The sequence below is a fragment of the Apium graveolens genome, chromosome 6 (genome assembly GCF_009905375.1).
Source record: "Apium graveolens cultivar Ventura chromosome 6, ASM990537v1, whole genome shotgun sequence".
NCBI classification, from domain to species: domain Eukaryota; kingdom Viridiplantae; phylum Streptophyta; class Magnoliopsida; order Apiales; family Apiaceae; genus Apium; species Apium graveolens.
In genome coordinates this window covers 173515626-173537197 of record NC_133652.1, presented here as the reverse complement: position 1 = coordinate 173537197, position 21572 = coordinate 173515626, and the positions used below count along the sequence as shown (strand labels likewise).

General features: G+C 36.8%; 1 non-coding gene across 1 annotated transcript; it reads right to left on the bottom strand.

Annotated features, from left to right (window-relative positions):
• Nucleotides 1-4297: 4297 nt before the first annotated feature.
• LOC141670061 (small nucleolar RNA R71) lies at nucleotides 4298-4404 on the bottom strand. Its single transcript, XR_012554310.1, has one exon. It is a non-coding gene; the product is annotated as a small nucleolar RNA R71 (small nucleolar RNA).
• Nucleotides 4405-21572: the final 17168 nt, after the last annotated feature.

Here is a 21572-nt window from a genome sequence, read left to right as displayed (position 1 = left end):
ACTCATATTCCCTGCTGACTTTGTAATTCTTGATTTCTAGGAAGATAAGAAGATTCCCATTATCTTGGGGAGACCATTCTTAGCTACTGGCCGAACTATGATCGATGTGCAAAAAGGAGAGCTTACGATGAAGGTTCACGATCAAAAGGTCACTTTTAATGTGTTCAAGGCAATAAAGTTACCCACAGCTAAAGAGGAGTGCTTTAAAGTAGAGTGGGTCGACTCTGTCATGAATTCAGAGCCTGAGCAATTGCCAAAGTCGGATACCTTAGAGAGATCCTTAATAAGAGAATTAGGTATTAAAGATGAAAAAGGAGCAGAGCAAATGCAGGTTTTGAATGCACCTCCATGGAAGAGGAAGTTGGATATGCCATTCGATTCTCTTGGGTTAGCAGAGCTGAAAATTTATCAGAAGCATTTTGAACCATCTATTGAAGAAGCTCCCACATTTAAGTTCAACCGACTTCCAGATCACTTGAGTTATTCATTCTTAGGTACACCTCATGATAAGGGGTTGGGATATATTTTTGATGATGTAGAGAGTAGCTGGACGGATCTTCCCGTGCCTATAGAGGGTTCTTCTCGTGCACCGCAGACAGTTGATAGGTTTGGTCTTGGTGATGCGCAGTATAGAAGGTTGATTCGGCGTATTGAGGTCATGCATGATATCCACCGACGGTTTGCTGAAGATTTGACACACGCTCTCGATACTGTTTTCTAAGACACTGGTGTCGAGGTTGATTGGCCACTTGATCGTCCACCCGAAGAGGGTGATCCTTCCGCTAACTAGGTATGCCTGAAATCCTTATATTACCTTCAATGAGGACATTGAAAATTTTAAAATTGGGGGTGATAATGTCAGGATTAGTTTGTGTGTGTCCATATAGATTCATATAGATTCATGTTGCATGTTTAGTTATTTTTCATTAATATTTTTGCATGATTGTTCATATAGGGCATGTTTATTTATGTTTTTATGTGAGTTGATATAGTTGCATTTGCATGCATATAACATGATCCCTTAGGTTGAGCTATTTTTGATTTATAAGTTAATGTTGATTTGAGTGTGGTGATGCCGAATAGAGGGTTGTTTAAATATAATGAATCGATTTGCATGCAAGGAAAAAAATTCACAAAGTCTTATAGGATTGCTTTTGAGCTAGATCATGATCATATTTGTTATTTGTTGAGATTTAATCACTTGGTTATATTTAGAATTTTTGGTATTCTCGTAATGACAAAAAAGAACACTGAATTTTTAAAACTGGAGAAAAACTTGGATTTCATTGCTAGTTGTTGTAAGGCTAGGCGTCAAATGGCTAGTAGCTGGCTCATAATTTATGATTAGTCTAGGGTTTAATGAGATGGAGTGAAACACACTTATTCAGAAATTGTTGAAAAAAAATAAAAAAAGGGAAAAAGGGAAAAAGGGAAAAATGAAAGAAAAGAAACAAAAGTTTGTGTTTATGCATAATTGATCAAGAGTGAGCTCTTTAATACTCGAGTTACTAAGTTCTAGGGGACTTTGTGCCTAGTGACCTGAGGCTTTGATAGTCTGGGATCCGCTAACGTAACGCTCGCTACATGGGTATTATTGCATAAGTCTTTTGGGACCTCATTCATTGCACGGTCAAACAAGCATCTTTGTTATGTGTTCAATAATAAAATGAATCCTTGTATAACTCTAATAAAAAGGAGGTGTTGTGAGTCATTATGCACTTAACGTCTATTCTAGTTATAAACTTGTGATTGTTTTGATGAAAGATAAGTTATAGTTATTGATCTAGTGTCGAAAGTATATATGTTAAGCATCCACACACGCATGTTTCTGGTCTGTGAGTTGGTTTGTGAGATTTATTCGAACTCTGTTAAAAGTTATTGCATTCAAAAAGGCATTAGCTTGTTATTTGGTTATGGTTATTCTGAGGGGATCGATTGCATTGTCATTAGTTGCATTCACGTAATTGCATTCATGCATTAGGTTTATTTTATAGTTTTGAGTCTGTTTATGCTTGAGGACAAGCATTGATTCAAGTTTCGGAGTGTGATAAGTGGATTTTATATCTACTAGTAATGCTTCATTACAAGCTTAAGTTGGTTTTGGACTCAAGTTGTTGGTATTTTTGATGTGTTTTTATGTTATTACATTTTAGGCATCAGTTAAATGAAAAAAGGATATATTCAATGAAATATGATGAAAAGAGATCAGAATTGGAAGCTTAGGCCATTCTCAAGTTATAGAGAATCTCATTAGCTTTGTGTGGGCAGTTTAATCGCCTAATTCTGACGAGTAGAACTCAAGATATGGCCAAAAGAAGAATCAGCAAAAAAGTACAGAAGTCAGGCGCGGCCGCCCCAGAAACCAACGCGCCCGCGCTGACTTTCTGCCAAAACAGCGCGGCCGCCCCGCCCCGATTTTTCCCCAGAATCCTTATTTTAGTATAAATTGAAGGTATTAGGGGTCCTTGTCATCCTGGAGCCAATATATATCAATAAAAAGACGTTTTTAACACCAAGGAGACCTGGGAGAGCAATAAGAAGACCTAGAGAGCACGAGAAAGCTACGGAGAAGAAGACTTTTGTTTTCTTTAATATAGTTGATACTTGGATGCTTATTTTCAATTTGTCTTTAAACCCTAGTACTCTTATATTGTTTTATGTCATGTTTTTATTGGAACCCATGGTGAAGATGAGTTCGATTATAAACTAATCGTTATCGTGGGGTTCTAACGGATTTACTTATGGATTTCTATAGTAATTTGTTTCAATATCTTGGTGTGTGGTGATTGATTGATATCCTAGTATTGGTTGTACTTATTCATCTTATGTACGTAGCTAACATATAATATAGCGTGTTAATTTCTATTGAAGCGAAAGTGAATATACATATTTAGAATTTGCCATGCTAGCATAGGTTCATTTGTTATTGTTATGCATGATTCGTAGGTAATTTTAACCATCTTACTTGTCCTATATAATCAAGATATATAACTTGTGCATTAAATCTTTATGTTGTCAAATTCTATAGACATATAGGGTCTCAACATAATTGGTGTTTATTCCGCTTCTATCTCTTTTGTGGATGTCTGGTAGTAGGGTATCCGTACAATGAAAGTTGGCATTTACTAGTTTCGTGTTATCTGATTAGTTATCATCACCATTACATGCTAAGGTTAAGAATAATGACTTTGAATGAAATAGTAATGAAGTTAGGATCCCATGTTTGTCTCATATAAGTAATTCAACCTCAATTCTTTTAGTTAATGATATTTAGTATAATCTCTTAGTTTAATCAAAATCCAATTTGTTATTTGCCTTATCATTGAGTGAAAACCATACATTGTTGCATAGGTGCATAAATTGAACTTAATCTAAACTAATCTCTATGGGAACGAATCTGATTTAAATCTTATACTACTTGCGAACGCGTATACTTCCGTGAATTTTTGCACGTGTTTTTGCCCTAACAAGTTTTTGAGACTTTGTGAAAATATTTGTTTCTGGCATGCAAATCAATTCATTAGGACTTAAACATCCCTTTATTCGTCATCACTACACTCACATCAACATCACCCAATCAATCAGAAATAGCTCAACCTAAGGGATCACATTATATGCATACAAATGCAACTATATGGACTCACATAATAACACGAACAAAAATGTAAACAAATATGTCCTAAATGAACAATCATGCAACATGCAAAAATATGAATAAACTACAACTGAACATGCAATATGAATCTATTTGAACTATATGGACATAACACACACTACTAATCCTTACATTATCGTAAGAGAACTATGGATCAAGCCGAGGAGGAAGCTGTAGTGATTCGAAGGGAAGTTTTTGAGGATAAAGAGAAAGTAGAAGAAGAAGAGAAAGTCGAGGAACCAGCTTTAGTAGTGATGGGAGATCAAGCAGAATTTCCTAAGGCTTTTATTGACTATTCTCAGCCTAAGATCAATGATATTCAGTCGAGAATCATCAGACCAGCCATCCCGACTAACATTTTTGAGATCAAGTCGAGCACGATTCAAATGATACATAACTCAGTTCAGTTTGAGGGTTCTCCTATAAAAGACCCCAATATGTACATCATGGATTTCATCGAGATCTGTGACACTTTCAAGTTCAATGGGGTGACTGAAGATGCTATAGATGCGACTATTCCCATTCTCTATGAGGGATAAAGCAAAGTGTTGGTTACATTCTCTACCGCTAGGGTCTATCACCAAAAGGGAGGATCTTGCTCAAAAGTTTCTCACTAAATTGTTTCATATGGCAAAGACTGCTGCAATCAGGAATGCTCTTACTCAGTTTGCACAGCAAACTGGAGAATCTCTGTGTGAGGCTTGGGATCGATATAAGGAGATGCTAAGGAAGTGCCCATACCATGGCATACCTGATTGGATGATTATAAACTGTTTCTATAATAGTTTGGGTGCTCAGTCTAGACGTATGCTCGATGCAATGTCTAGTGGAGCCTTAGGGGCCAAAAGCTATAATGAGGCTTATGAGTTGATTGAGCTCATGGCATCTAATGAATATTAGAATCCTACGCAAAGAAAGTTGCAAGGAAAGGTAGCAGGAATTTTGGAAGTAGATACAACTACTGCTATAGCTGCTCAACTTCAAGCTTTGACGATGAAAGTGGACTCTTTGGCTAATTATGGAGTTAATCAAATCACTAGTGTTTGTAAACTATATGCGGGGGCACAGGAAACTGAGTAGTGTAATATTTCTAGCGAATCAGCTCAATTTGTGAGCAACTTTCAGAGATTACAGCAGCAAGCCCCAGCCACTTATCATCCCAATAACCGCAATCATCCTAACTTCAGCTAGAGCAACAATCAGAATACGGTGCAATAACCTTATCAGCCATACACAGCAAAGCAGTATAACCCTCCTGGTTTTCAACAAGCGCAATATGCCCCTATGCAACAACTTCAACTTCAGCAGTTACCGCAAGCTAATGAAAAATCTGAATTGGAGGAGATGAGGCTCATGTGCAAGAGCAAAGTTGTTTCTATCAAGACCTTGGAAAATCAGTTTGGGCAAATTTTTAATGCATTACTGAATCATCAACCTGGCATGCTTCCAAGCGATACTGAAGTGCCAGGAAATAAGGAAGCTAAGGAGCATGTTAAGGCAATTATATTGAGGTCTGGTAAGGTTGTAAATCCTGAAAAAACTAAGACTCCAGAATCTGAAATTGAGGCTGAAGAAGAAGAAGAAGTGCAGAAGGAAGCAACAGTGGAACCAAGGAAGATTACTGTTGAGCACACTCCTCTTGAGGGTAATACAGGGGAGAAATAGATCTATCCCCCACCTCCTTTTCCTAAAAGGCTGCAGAAGAAAAAGCTGGATAAGCAGTTTGAAAAGTTTCTGGAGGTGTTCAAGAAACTTCACATCAACATACCTTTCACTGAGGCTCTCGAACAAATGCTTAGTTATGCGAAGTTTATGAAAGGTATTCTCTCTCGGAAGGTGAAGCTTGATGACTTAGAGACCGTTGCTCTCACGGAGGAATGCAGTGCTGTGTTGCAACAGAAGTTGCCTCTGAAGCTTAAAGATCCTGAAAGCTTCACCATTTCATGCACCATTGGAAAGGTGTCATTTGATAAATGCTTATGTGACTTGGGAGCTAGCATCAATCTGGTGCCTTTGTCAATCTTCAAGAAGTTGGACTTATCGGATCCAAAGCCTACTTATATGACTTTACAGTTGGTCGATCGTTCTATTACTTATCCACGAGGAATTATTGAGGATATTTTGGTCAAGGTGGATAAACTCATCTTTCATGTTGATTTTTTAATTCTTGATTTCGAGGAGGATAAGAAGATTCCCATAATCTTGGGAAGTCCTTTCTTGGCTACTGGCCGAACCTTGATTGATGTGCAGAAAGGTGAGCTCACCATGTGAGGGTTGGATCAGGATGTAACTTTTAATGTGTTCAATGCGATAAATTTCCCTACGGAAAATGAGGAATGCTTAAGGGTGGAGTTGGTTAATTCTATGGTTACTTCGAAAATTGATCAATTGCTAAGGTCTGATGCCTTAGAAAAGGTCTTGTTGGGGAATTCCGATAGTGAAGATGATGAAGGGGATAAGCAGTTACAATTTCTGAATGCTTCTCCCTGGAAGAGGAAGATGGATATGCCTTTTGAATCTCTGGGAATGGAGGAGCTGAACAAAGCTCCTAAACGCCTCAAGCCATCTATTGAGGAAGCTCCTATACTTGAGCTTAAACCTTTACTTGAACACTTAAGGTATGCTTTTTTAGGTGATGCATCTACTTTGCCTGTTATTATTGCATCTGACCTTTCAGGTAGTGATGTAGTGATGAGGAAAAACTCTTGAGAATTCTAAGAGAATTCAAATCGGCAATTGGATGGACGATAACAGATATCAAGGGAATTAGCCCTTCTTATTGTATGCATAAAATTCTGCTAGAGGAAGGTAGCAAGCCTACTATTGAGCAACAAAGAAGGTTAAATCCTATCATGAAGGAAGTCGTGAAAAAGGAAATTCTTAAGTGGCTAGATGCAGGGATCATCTATCCCATTTCTGACAGTTCTTGGGTGAGTCCATTTCAGTGTGTAGCAAAGAAGGGAGATATCACAGTCATTGCTAATGAGAAGAATGAGCTCATTCCTACTCGAACAGTCACGGTGTGGAGAGTTTGTATGGATTACAGGAAGTTGAACAAAGCCATGAGAAAAGATCACTTCCCTCTGCCGTTTATTGATCAGATGTTAGACAAATTGGTTGGGCATGAGTACTACTATCTTCTGGATGGCTATTTGGGCTATAATCAAATGTGCATTGCTCCAGAAGATCAGGAGAAGACTACTTTCACTTGTCCATTTGGTACTTTCACCTTTAGAAGGGTTTCTTTTGGTTTATATGGAGCACCGACCACATTTCAGAGATGCATGATGGCTATCTTCTGTAACATAATTGGTCAAAATGTGGAGGTGTTCAAGGACGATTTCTCTGTGTTTGGAGATTCGTTTGATGCATGCTTGTAGAATCTAGGTGACGTTCTCAAGAGGTGTGTTGATACCAATCTGGTTCTCAATTGGGAGAAATGTCACTTTATGGTGCGACATGGCATTTTTCTTAAGCACAAGGTCTCTAGTAAGGGTCTTGAGGTGGACAAAGCCAAAGTAGGGGTCATCGAAAATATTCCCCCACCAATTTCTGTTAAGGGAGTTCGCAGTTTTCTTGATCATGCGGGCTTCTATAGGAGGTTCATCAAGGACTTCTCAAAAATTTCTAAACCATTGTGCAATCTTCTGGAGAAAGATGTTTCGTTTAAGTTTGATGATGAGTGCCTAGCTGCTTTTGAGTTCTTGAAAAAGATTTAATCACGGCACCTGTCATAACTGCACCTGATTGGTCTGAACCATTTAAAATGATGTGTGATGTAAGTGACTATGCAGTTGGAGCAGTTCTTGGGCAGAGAAAGAACAACATATTTCATGTGGTCTACTATGCTAGTAAGACCCTAAATGGTGCTCAACTGAATTATACTACTACGGAGAAAGAACTTTTGACTATTGTCTATAGTTTTGAGAAATTTTGATCTTATCTGCTTGGGACGAAGGTGACAGTTTTCACTGATCACGCTGCAATTCGATATCTCGTCTCGAAGGACTCGAAGCCTAGATTGATTAGATGGGTTCTTTTGCTTCAGGAATTTGAGTTGGAGATCAAGAACAGAAAAGGTACTGAGAATCAAGTCGTTGATCATCTCTTTCGTTTAGAGGATCCAAGTGCAACTTCACTGGATAAGACATTAATAAATGAGTCTTTTCCCAATGAGTAGCTGTTTGGAGTGCAAGAGGAAGAACCATGGTTTGCAAACATTGTGAACTACCTTGTGAGTAATATCATGCCTCCCGACTTGTCGTACGCTCAAAGGAAGAAGTTCATACATGAAGTAAAGTGGTATATGTGGGATGAGCCATTTCTTTTTCGACAAGGAGCTGACCAAATCATCAGGAGATGTATTCCTTACAGCGAAATAGGGGGGGGATCTTGCGAGATTTCCACTCAACGGCTTATGGAGGACATAATGGTGGAGAAAAGACAGTAGCTCGTATTCTTCAAGCAGGGTTCTTTTGGGCGACTTTGTTTAAAGATGCTCATCAGTTTGTTTTGAAGTGTGATCGATACCAGCGTGTGGGTAATATGTCCAAGAGGGATGAGATGCCTCTTAATGTGCTTCTCGAGGTTAAAGTCTTCGATGTATGGGGAATTAACTTCATGAGGCCATTTGTCTCATCTTGTAACAATCAGTATATCTTGTTGGCGGTCGATTATGTCTCGAAATGGGTTGAAGTCAAGGCGTTGCCAATAAACAATGTGAAGGTGGTGCTTAATTTTATTCACAAGCAGATATTCACAAGATTTGGAACTCCAAGAGTCATAATCAGTGATGAGGGGTCGTATTTTTGCAATCGCAAGTTCACTGCCATGATGCAAAGGTATAATGTGAATAATCGCATTGTTACGGCTTACCATCCTTAAACGAATGGTCAAGCTGAGGTATCTAATAGAGAGATCAAGCGTATTTTAGAGAAAGTTGTGTGTCCATCAAGGAAAGATTGGTCTTTGAAGCTTGATGAAGCTGTTTGGGCGTATAGAACAACATACAAGACTCCATTGGGAATGTCGCCATTCCAATTGGTTTATGGTAAGGGGTGTCATTTTCCGGTGGAGCTCGAGCATAAAGCTTATTGGGTTTTGAAGAAGTTGAATCTCGATTTGGATGCAGCTGGAAAGAAGAGGATGCTTCAATTGAATGAACCCGATGAGTTTTGACTTCAAGCATATGAAAACAACAAAATGTATAAGGAGAAAGTCAAGAGGTGGCACGATAGGGGTCTAGTGCTCAAATCATTTGTGCCGGGGCAACAAGTTCTTTTATTTAACACTCGTCTCCGTCTTTTTCCTGGGAAGTTGAAGTCAAGGTGGTCAGGGCCATTTTTTGTCAAAACTGTGTTTCCACATGGAGTGGTGGAGATTTTTGAGAATGATCTGGGCCAAGCATTCAAGGTAAATGGTCAGAGGTTGAAGCATTACTATCGTGACACGGAAAACCGCGAGGTGGTTAGTGCCATTTTATTGTCCGTTTGATCTCGCAGTACTATGTCAAGCTAACGGCGTAAAGCAAGCGCTTCTTGGGACAAAACCCAAGTTTGTTGTACATTAGTAGATAGAGGAAGAAGAAAGAAAGGAGAAAAGCACAAAAAAATCAAAAAAATAAAAAATTTTGGGGCCAACTACAGTAGCCCGGCGCACCCGCGTTGAGGAAGCGGGGCGGCCGCGCCACTTTTCCAGAAATAGAGAGCGCCTGTGCTGCCTAGTGGGGCGGCCGTGCTGAAAAGGAAGAATCACCGCGCGCCCGCGCCGAGGTAACGTGGGGCCGCGCTGTCCCCTAAATCTGAAAAATAAAAAGCCGGGAAAAGAGAAAATCGAGAACTTATTCCAAAAATCAATTTCTACCCGAATTTCACTCTTCCACATCCCAAATTTCCCTCTCCAAATCAAACCCATTATTCCCATAATCAATTCCCACTTCTATTCCATATCTAATTCTCTTCCAACCTCCTATGTATACACACACTTATACACAAACTTCTCCATCACTTCTCAAATTCTCAAATGCAATTCTCTCTCAAACGCTTATCTTTTATTCTCTCTAATTCAATCCCAATGGCACCCAAAAGACAGCGAACTCAAGTAAGCAGCAACACCATTGATTCTTCGAGTGCAGGTGGTGTGAGACCAAGGTTTTCAACTCCCGAGGCTGAAGAAGAGTATATGAGGATTCTCTCAAAGCCTATAGCCAAGGAGCGTGGTTTTCTTCCATCAGGGAAAGATGGTAAGTTGTTGCATATGATCTTAGAGATGGGTTGGGTTGCTTTTTGTGAGGCACCCGCTGCTATGCCCATGGGTGTGGTTCGTGAGTTTTATACTAATGCGAAGGTGAAAAAGAATGGTTTCACTGTTGTTCGGGGGATGATGGTGGAGTACAGTGCTGAGGCAATAAGGAGAGTGATTGAGCAGCCCGTGAGGAAGCCCGGTCAGGATATTTGGAACGAGAAGACTCCGGAGGAGTGTGATTTGGATTTGATAGTTGCTACTTTGTGTGTGCCTGAGACTCACTGGAAGTTTAAGAGGGGCACGAATGATTATTTTACGTTCCTTGCTTCATGCATTAACATGTTTGCACGTGCATGGAATTCTTTTATTTTTGCTAACATCATGCCATCTTCTCATGTGCATGATATCACTGTGGAGCGTGCACGCTTGTTGTGGGGTATTCTGCAGGGGACTATGTGGACTTTGGTACGGTTATTCACCAAAGGATTCTGAGATTTTTGCGAGGGAGTACTACGGGTTCTATACCCTATGCGTCCATTGTGACGAAGTTGTGTGTGGCAGCTGGTGTTCATTGGCCAGCACACGAGCAACTCCAGATTCCGAGTGCTCCGATTGACAACACCACTTTGTTGACAATGCAAGAGTGGGATGGAGGCAAGCCTGATTTGAAGGGACTTGGGTATTCTTTTGACCATCTTCCTGGTGGGAGGCCAGCTGCCGGGGCAGCTAAGACGAGCAGAACAGCTTGGAGATCTCAGTTAGGTGAAGAGGCTGGTCCATCGCAGCAGGAGCAGGAGGACGCATGAGCAGGTGTTGGAGTTAGTATGAGCATGGTACAATATTGGCGTCTAGCGAGGAGGATGGATTAAAATACATGCCATCCATAGTTAGTTTGTATGTGATCTCACCCAGACATTAGTGACTGCTTTTAGAGCCACAGGTGTTGACATCTAGTGGCCAGTATTTAGTGAGAACTCCGTGTATCCACCTCCAAACACACCTGACACTCCACCCGTTGGGGGTGAGGATCCTGATTCCGAGTAGGTATGCCTGATTCCTTACTATTACCTTTACTGAGGACAATGAAAATTTTAAGTTTGGGGGTAGTAGTTGAAGGAATATGTTTTGTGTGAGTCGCATATAATTTGCATATTCATGATAGTTAATTCATATAGTTGCATGTTTGCAATGTGCCATGTAGTAGGTTTTTTTTATTTTTATAGTTTTTATGATAGTTTGTTCATATAGTTTCATGCATTTTCATAATAACATGATCCCTTAGATGATTTTTCCGATTGATTTGTGATATTGATGCTAGTGTAGTGATGTCGTATTTAGTGATGTTAAGTCTTGTCGAGTTTATTTGCATGCTAGAGACAATTGTATTTCACTAAGTCTTATGGGTTGCGTGAGGGCTAGATCATGGTCATGGTTTATTTGTTTGTCGAGGTTTAATCGCTTGTTTATATTTAGAATTTAGGATATTCTCTTATTAATAAATTAACATGGAAATTTAAAAATTAGAGAAAATTGGATTTCATTGCTAGTTGTTGTGGCTAGGTTTCAAATGGCTAGTAGCCAGCTCATTTTATATGAGTAGTCTAGGGTTGAGCGAGATGGAGCGAAATGCACTTGTTCAGAAATTTGAAGAAAAAAGGAAGAGAAAAAAAGAAAAAAAAAGAAATATATATATATAAGTGTTATGTATAATTGATTATGAGTCGACTCTTTAGTACTCAGGTTATTAAGTTCCTAGGGGACTTAGTGCCTAGTGACCTTAGGCTTTTATAATCTGGGATCCGCTAACCTAACGCTCGCTACATGGGTACTATTGTATAAGTCTTTTGTGGACCTCACTCATTACACGGTCAAACACTACTAGAAAAATTCCCTTAGACATTGGTTATAAACCGATGTCTTTTTTTTTTCAAACCGATGTCTTCGCATGTGTATAGAAAAATAGGAGTCTTTAACATCGGTTTTTAGCCGATGTTAAAAATGTACATAAATATCGGTTGCTACGTAGAACCGATGTTAAATATGGCATATCACATCGATTTCAATTAGGTTAGCAATGTTAAATCTGGCATATCACATCGGTTTCACTTAGGTTAGCGATGTGAAAGTCCCTATATACATCATTTTTCCTGTCAAAATTGTTGTATTTTGCTTGTTTTTGACATCAGTTGTTTAATAATTAAATAATGTTATATCTATCCAAGATATATCGTACTCTTTAATTAAAATAAAAGCTATATCAATAAAAAACAATCTTAAACGAGAACAAATATATACCAAAAAACTTATATATCAGTATTCAACCAACATATTCTTATATCTACATCTACATTAACATCAAAAACTATCTACTTACAATCATATTCTTAACCTATCTAGCTCACCAAAGTCGCATTCCCCAAGAAATTCTCCCCGGATGGATATGCTGCTGAACCATAAAAAGTATCAGCTGAAGCAAAATTGGTAGCATCTCGTACAGTTCCCTCTTGAGCTTGCAAGCCATTTACTAAATCATAAAATTTATATATATTCATTTAAATTGCCTTGTTCGAAAGAAACATAAAATATAATATAATCAAAGCGTTAAAAGAGCTGAATGCAATGATTAAGGATGTCATATTATGTCATTATATATTACTGCAACTGCAAGGCATAACTTATTACCCTGAAGGATGCTGGTCATCTCCATGACCTCTTTCAATTATTGCAACAGCCCCAAGATCAGAAAATCTTTTATCAAGCTTCTTTGCAATAAATTACAGAACGAAAATAGAGATATAAGTTTCACAAACCACAATATAATCTACCAGATAAATATGAGGTAAATAAGCAAAATTAGAAAAATAAAAGTGTACATAACATTGTATTTCTGATAACCTGGATCACCCAATCCAAATACTGCATAATGAACTCCTTTCAGCCAATGTTGGTTGAGATTCCTTTGCAGCAGATGTTTCCAAAAAGTATAAAAATTACAAAAGAAAACATGACCAATTAGACGATGAGGATGTGAGCGATTGATTCATGGGATCTGGTGTGTCACCCTGACCCGTAGTGGAAACTATAAAAATAATATTCTCCTCGTAGGGTAATGAAATCTGAAAAGGGGGAAACTGGAAATTAGAAGACAGTTTAACAATTATTATAATAAAAAAGAAAATTCTCAGTTTAGAAGCATATCATCGGAATCATACTTAATCGTGAATTGAACAATTACACAAGACAGTGGTATATATACAAAGGTAGGACCGATTAGAATGCCTTTGAGGTTTTACGATGACATAACAACGCATAAAAAGGTTATATCTTCTCATCGACACTAAATATTCTTTTCTATAGCTAGGAAAGTCTTTGTCGAGACTAGAGTGGATATGTTCATCGAATATGTATAACGAACATCGTTCGCTGGAACTATCTTTTTATGCCGGTAGACTACTCGCTATATAATGAAAGCATTTAAACAATATCAAGCTAGTAATAGATTGAAGCATACCCTGTAGCATAGGACAAGATCTCCAACTTTAATTTTGTCACATTCAGAAGGTTCCAAAAGAATTGAACGCTCACGTACTGACTTTCTCATATTTACCCATTCGCCTTCATCATGATTAAAGCTAGAAAATCGGACACGGACTTCCTGAAATATTAACAGATGCTACTAAGATTGTCTAACAGATATTTCATCATATTATGATCAGTTACACGTCCATTCTCAAGATGTTTGAATATTACTATATTCGACGATACAAGAGTGTTTACCAGAAAAACTATTACAAGGCATATTTAGTTTTTAAAATTACAATTCTTGATATTGAAAGTAGAGATCATGTGACTTTCCTTAAATAAGATAATGATATAACTAATAATATTTTCAAATAAAATCAGATTAAGGAAGCCTTAGCAGATACAATGGTACTTCTCATCTCAACCATATGAACCTCACATACAAACAACAACTTGGTAGAAAAGTAATGTAGTTTTTGGGGCATATTATTAGCTATTAATTTTATGTTCTTATCTAACATCACTAGAAGCCTATATATAATGGACCACGTCACTGCAGAAGACAATAAATACTGCATTTTTATTTGTTAAAACAAATTTGATTCTATAAGGCTAAATAAACATAATTAAAGAAAAAGAATTTGATGATAGAAGGATGATCTTACAATATATCCTGAATAAAGAACTCTATAGTTGAGGAATGATGCTACATCGAACCTGGAAAAGCAATTGTAGTCAGCTAAAGGTACAAAACTTCCTACTTTTATAATCACTAACAACCACCATGCTTGTTGCAGATATGCAATTGTTTTAAATTTACACATATAAATAGAAAATAAATATCAGTATAAGAAGAATTTCAGGATTTAATTTTATAATCTAGAGATAGCAAGTAAATAACGTAACTGTTCTCATGTTAGAATATAAACTTTAAAACATTTCCATATATTAGTATTAACAAATACCTAGATTCATCAGAAGAGAGATGATACCAGTATCTCCGATCATCTATAGCGGTTATCTTTAATCCTTTCCATGTTATTGAAATGCACACCCCTCCTTTTTTCTTCTATAACCAAACCTCCTGCAAATTTTGTTTTTTTTCAAAAAATAAGCATATTCCAAATCTTCTAGTAACTACTTGTATAGGAACATAAAAACAAATCTTGGAATGGTTTAAATGGTAACCAAAAACAAAGAAAAAAACATGGAAGAAAAAATAAAGAAACAACACTAGCAGTAACAATAACAAGGCCACCAGTACAACTTATATAAATCTGTAAACCCAACTTCTTTCAAGATTAACAATACATACAACAAATTTTAATCGATTAGATTAGAAGTTAATCTTACCTAATCAAGCAAAACCAACTTTGTTCAACACTAACAAAACTCCAGAGACCTGTAAACAAAACTCTATTAAAATAAAAACATAAAATCTGAAAATAAATTTGAAATAAACTTACTTTTCTCACACAAATCGAGTAGACCCAACTTCTTTCAAGATTATTTAGCACCAATCTAGCTTGATTTAGGAATTAATCGAGTTTAATTAAAGGTTTGTACAAATACGGGTATAATTAGGTTTAGAGAGAGTGATTGAGAAGAGAGACGGTGAAAGATGAGAGAGAAGAGAGACTAAGAGAAGAGAGAAGAGAGACGAGATAGTGAGAGAGAAGCAAGAAGAGAGAAGAGAGAATGAGAGAGAGAGAAAAGAGAATAAGAGGGGGGGAAACGGTTTTGGTTGGGGGAAACTGAAAATAAAATTTTTGGTTAAGGGGGTGAATTTTTTGGTATATTAATGGGGGAAAGAAGAAGCGGGCCTTTTTTAAAAAAAAACGATTATAGACATCGGTTGGTTAAGATACCGATGTCTTAAAACACCATTAACATCGGTTTTGAAGCGACTGATGTTAAAACTACTTTTAACATCGGTGACATTTCTAACCGATATTAAAGGGGTGATGTCGTAGGCATTATTTCTAGTAGTGAAATAAGCATATTTGTGTTGTTTATGTGTTATGAATAAAAGTGTGAATCCATATAAAACTCCAATATAAGAATTGAAGTGTTATAAGTTATTTTGAGTCTAGCTTTTACTTTATCTATAACCTTGCGATTGTTTTGATGAGTAGTGAGTCATGATTATTGATCTAGTTGCGATGGTATATCTATAAGCAATTGCACACGCTCACGTCTCTGGTTTTTAGGTTGATTTGTGGGGTTTGATTGATCTTTATATGAATAACTGTATTTGTTGAGATGTTGCTTGTTGATTGGTTTAGTTATTTTATGGGGACCGTTGCATTCATATAGTTGCATTCATGCACTTTTATTTCTTGTTCTTTGAGTCTGTTTATGCTTGAGGACAAGCATCGATTCAAGTTTGGGGGTATGTTTAGTGGCATTTATGACACTTTATAACACTCCATTATGCTTTGAATTGGTATTTTTGTACTCAAGTTATTGGTGTTTTAATGTGTTTTCTAGTGTTTTTTGCATTTCAAGAATTAATCCGGAATTCAGGTGAAATAGCATTGATTTGATGCTAATATGGTGTTAGGATGGTGTCCAAGGAATAAAGGCTCGTGAAGACCAACTCATTGCAGCAAGAAAATAAGGCAATTTCAGTTTTTCCAGAAGACCGACGCGCCCACGCTGTGCTAGCACGCGGCCACACCAGAGAAGTAGAATGTCAGCGCACCCGCGCTGGTAAGCGCGCGGCTGCGCCAGGTCGGAATTCCATATTTATGTTTCAATTAGAAGATTGTTTTTCTGGGCTTTAGGATCAATTTGGTTGCTATTTCAAGACAACAAAAAGACATTTTTCATAATGGAGCTTAAGGAGAATATGACAAGAAGACCTATAGCAAAATTCAATGAAGGCGAAGAAGATCTAGTTTATTCTTGTGAATCTTTGTTCTAAGTTATAATTTTGGATGCTCATTTCTTGTTCTGTTGAACCTAATACCCTGGATTACATACTTTGTTTATTATTTTTTCTATAGAGACTATAATTATTATACCATGCTTTCATCGAAACCCACGGTGATGATGAGTCCGATTATGGGCTAATTGTTATCGCGGGGTTCTAGCGGATTTTGTCTTCGATTTCTTTAGTTAATTTGTTTTGATACCTTAGTGTGTGGTAATTGTATGATAACCTAGTATTGGTTGTGCTTATTCATCTTTTGAGCGGCGCAAACTTATAAGATAGTGTGTTAATCTTTAATGAAGTGAAAGTGAATTTAAGGGTTTAGAACTTGCCATGCTAGCATTGGTTCATGTGTTATTGTTATGCATGATTCGTAGGTAATTTTAACCATCTTACTTGCCCTATGTAATCACGATAGATAACTTGTGCATTAAACCGTTATATTGTCAAATTCTATAGACATATAGTGTCTCAATATAATTGGTGTCTATTCAACTTCTATCTCTTTTGTGGATGTCTGGTAGTATGTTATTCGTGCAACGAAAGTTGGCGTTTAGCAGATTCGTGTTATCTGATTAGTGTCATCACCATTACATGCTATGGTTTATAACGAAAAGGCTATTGAATGAAGTATTTAATGAAGTTAGAATCCCATGTTTGTGTTATATATTATTCAACTCTCTTTAATCTCTTAGGTAATGTTCTCTAGTATAATTCTCAATAGTTAATTGTAGTATAATCAAAATCCAAATTGTTATTCGTCTTAGCATTGAATAATAGCCATATCATTATTGTATAAGTGCATAAATCACATAGTTAACCTAAACCAGTCTATGTGGGAACGAACTAGAAATAATTCTATATTACTTGCGATCGCGTATACTTGCGTGAATTATTAGCGCGTGTTTAACGACTAACAGCAACTAGAAAACTTTGTCATTGGAGATCCAAAGACTATGGTTTGCAAATTAAAGAAGTCCATCTATGGTCTCAAGAAGGCTTCTCGTGAATGGTATCACAAATTTCATCATGTTATCACATCATATGGTTTCGAAGTGAACTTGGTGGAACATTGTGTATATCACAAGTTTAGTGGGAGCAAATTTATCTTTCTTCTCTTATATGTCGATGACATCTTACTTGCTACCAATTATATAGGCTTATTTCATTATATCAAAAAAATTATCACTAGTCAATTTGAGATGAAGGACCTTGGTAACACATCTTTTCTATTAAGGATTTAGATACATCGAGATTGCTCTCGAGGTATTCTTGGATTGTCACAAAAGAGCTATATTGAAAAGATCCTGGAAAGGTATGGCATGAAAGATTGTGTACCAATGGATATACCCGTGTCTAAGGGAGAAAAAATTAGTCTCAAATAGTGTCGTAAGAATGAACTTGAAATAAGGAAAATACAAAGGATACCATATGCATCGACAGTGGAAAGCCTAATGTATGCTCAAGTTTGTACTCGTCCTGACATATCATTCATTGTTGGAATATTGGCAAGATATTTGAGTAATGCGGGAATGGAGCAATGGAAAGTAGTGAAATGAGTTTTACTGTATTTGAAGAAAACAAAAGACCATATGCTCACATACATGAAATTAGATCATCTAGAATGGATATTCAGATTCTGACTTTGGAGGATTCAAAGATGAAAGAAAATCTAATTCGGGATATGTTTATCTACTGGCTGGTGGAGTGTTTTCATGGAGGACTTTCAAACAGACGCTCATAACTTCATCCACCATGGCTGCAGAATATATAGCATGTTTTATGGCATCCAATCAAGCTTTATAGTTGTGAAATTTTGTCACTAGTTTGCGTATCCTTGATGGTGTTAAAAGACCATTAAAGATATTTTTTTATAATAAATCAATAGTGGAGTATTCAAACAATAATAGCAGCACTACAGATACAAAACATATAGATATTAAGTTCCTAGTTGTAAAAGAAAATATTCAAAGTGGACAGATTTTGATAGAACACATTGGGCTTACCTCCATGATTGCAGATCCGCTCACTAAGGCTTTAATACCTAAGGTTTTTCACGAGCATACTGCTCATATGTGTGTTACCTTATGTGATACTTTGGTTTAGTGGGAGTTTATGTTAGGAATATGTTTTGAACTTGATGATAAGCTGAACATAACACCTTAATAGATTTAACTTAGTGTTTTTGTAGCTCTCGATGGATGTACTACAATAGTCCCGATAGATGAACTTCATAGTCCCGACGGATGACAACTGAACATCCATCGAGAGTGTAACTTATGTAATAATAAGTCTTGTAGCACATGCCTGCAAACAACAATGTATTAGTAGATGATGTAGGATTTTTTAAGTCATGTTGACTACTATATTGATATGCAGAATAGGTTGGCTAATTGTAAATATAAGATGTCTTATAATTCTGTATAAGTGAAATAGAGTCAAGTGACAGAAAGGCTCCCGACGGATGATCTACAAAGGCTCCTGACAGATACTCAACATGGCTCCTGACGGATGACCAACATAGTCCCGACGGATGATCATAATTCAAAAGAGCAGTTGACAGTGACAATACAGTCACATGTGTTGGGTATTTGCAAATGGAATGTGGCAGCCTAATTGCAGGATTTAGAGAACAAAAAAGCATTACCATTTCCATGCAATTATGAAGATATTCAAAGATGCTGGATAGAGTAATGAAGTAGCATGAAATTAGACTAGAAACAATTTTTGTTTTACTTGTTTGTCTTTTTATCATGTAACTTGGTAGTTATAAACCAAGTGTAGCAAGTAGAACAAACTAAGTAAGCATTATTTTCAGAGAGATAGAAAAAGTTGTATCTATTAAGCATCTCTCTGTAATTCTGTAAGTTCTCTTGTAAGCAGTTGTGTGCTATTCAAGCATCACAGAGTTCTCATCTTTATATATATCTCTGGTGGATAAGTTCAAATCCACCAGAAAGTTTTAAAGCCTTGTGTTTTATTGCTTTGTGTTTTGATTTACTTTTTACTTTTATTCCGCACTCTTGGAAAATCAAATACAGTTATATACTCCCTCAGTCCCTTCCAATTGTTTACATTTCTGAGCAAGTGTCCGACACGCATTTTAAGGTGCATAAAAATATAGTTATGTAACTTATTTTTACAATTTTCTTTTTCTAAATAAAAGTTAAATGTTTTAGTTTTTATTCAGAAAAACAAAATTGTAAAAAAAAATTACAGAACTATACGTAATATGCACCTTAAAATGCGTGTCAGACACTCTCTAAAAAATGTAAACAATTGAAAGGGACGGAGGGAGTATTAAGTAAGAACATTCTTAAAATCAGAAAAAGAAACCATAACTACATTCAACCCCCCTTCTGTAATTCTTGTTGCATTGATTGGAAATAACAATTGGTATCAGAGCAAGCTCTTGAAGAACAAAGAGTGTAAAAATTACTACAATCAGCAAGATAAACATAAAAGATGTTGGAGTAAAAATTCCATTTCCGGACAAAGACAACTATCACCACCGGAAGGTGAAGATGAACCTACATCTTCTTTCTCAAGATGAAGCTTATGTGGACTGCATTGAGAAAGGTCCACATTTCCCTATGAGAGCTGCTACAGGAAATGAAGCATCAGTCCCAAAGCCACAAGCAGAATGGTCAGATCCAGATAAAGAACAAGTTCAAAAGGATAAAAAGGCCATGAACATTCTGTTTTATGGTGTTGACAATGATATGTTTGACAACATCATAAACTGCAAAACTGCTAAGGATGTCTGGGATAAAATTCAAGTTATATGTGATGGAACTGAGCAAGTAAGGGAGAACAAGATGCAACTCTTGATTCATCAATATAAGCATTTCCACAGTGAAGAAGGTGAGTCACTCACTGATATTTTCAGTAGATTCCAAAAATTACTGAATGCTCTAAAACTGCATGGAAGGGTCTATCAAACAAAAGACTCAAACCTCAAATTCCTTAGATCTCTGCCAAAGGAATGGAAGCCAATGACAGTATCATTAAGAAATTCTCAAGATTACAAGGAGTTCACCCTGGATAGACTGTATGGAAAACTTATGAGCTTGAAATAGAGCAAGATAAAAAGATGGAGAAAGGAAGAAAGAAGGGAGGGTCCATTGTATTAGTTGCTGAGCAAGAAAAGGAGAAGGAGATAAAGGTTGAAGCTGTTGAATCTACACCAAACTTAAGAGTTTGTGAAGGAAAAGGAAAGGGACTAGTAGCTGAACATGAAGACCAGCTTAGTCAAGATGATATGGATGACATAGATGAGCATCTTTTTTTTCTATCTAGGAGATTTGCCAAGCTCAAATTCAAGAAGAATTTTGGAGCAGCTAAGCCAAACAAAAACATGGTTGATAAGTCTAAATTCAAGTGTTTCAAATGTGGCTTGGCAGGTCATTTTTCTAGTGAGTGTAGAAAGCCTGATTCTGGTAAAAAAAAGTTTGAGCCTATTTACTATAAGTAGAAATACTTTGAGTTGCTCAAACAAAAGGAAAGGGCTTTCATCACACAAGAGAATGACTGGGCTGCAGATGGATTAGAAGATGATGAAGATACAAGCTATATCAATCTAGCACTTATTTCCAAGTCAGATGAAACAGAGACCAGTTCATCAAGCAATCAGGTAATCACAACAAACCTAGCACATTTATCTAAAGTTGAGTGTAATGATGCAACAAATGACATGTCTACTGAACTATATTACATGCGTGTTACACTTAAGTCTCTCACCAAAGAAAACAGTAAAATTAAAGAGAACAATATGTTTCTAAGTGAGAGAAATAATGTGCTAGAGACTCAATTTATTGAGTTTGAAAAATTGAAATTAGAATGCAAGATTGCTAAGGATGAACTAACTGAATCTTTAAAGAAAGAGGAGATTTTAAGAAAGCAACTTGAACGAGAACATGAAGTAATTAAGGCATGGAAATCATCTAAAGATGTTCATACTCAAATTAATAGGGTTCAAGGTATAGAATCATTTTATGATGCAGCCTGGAAAAAGAATAAAGAGAAGCTTGATTCTAATTTGGTTGAAGGACTTTCAACAGATGTGGATTCTACGGATGATGAAAATTATCCGTCAAATAATCAAAAGCATTATCCGTCAAAAGACAATGAGCCACATCTATTGAATGTAAGTAAGCTAGTTAGAAAAGCTAAGCTAGCTAAGTTGAATGATAAATATGGATCAGTTTCTAAAAACTT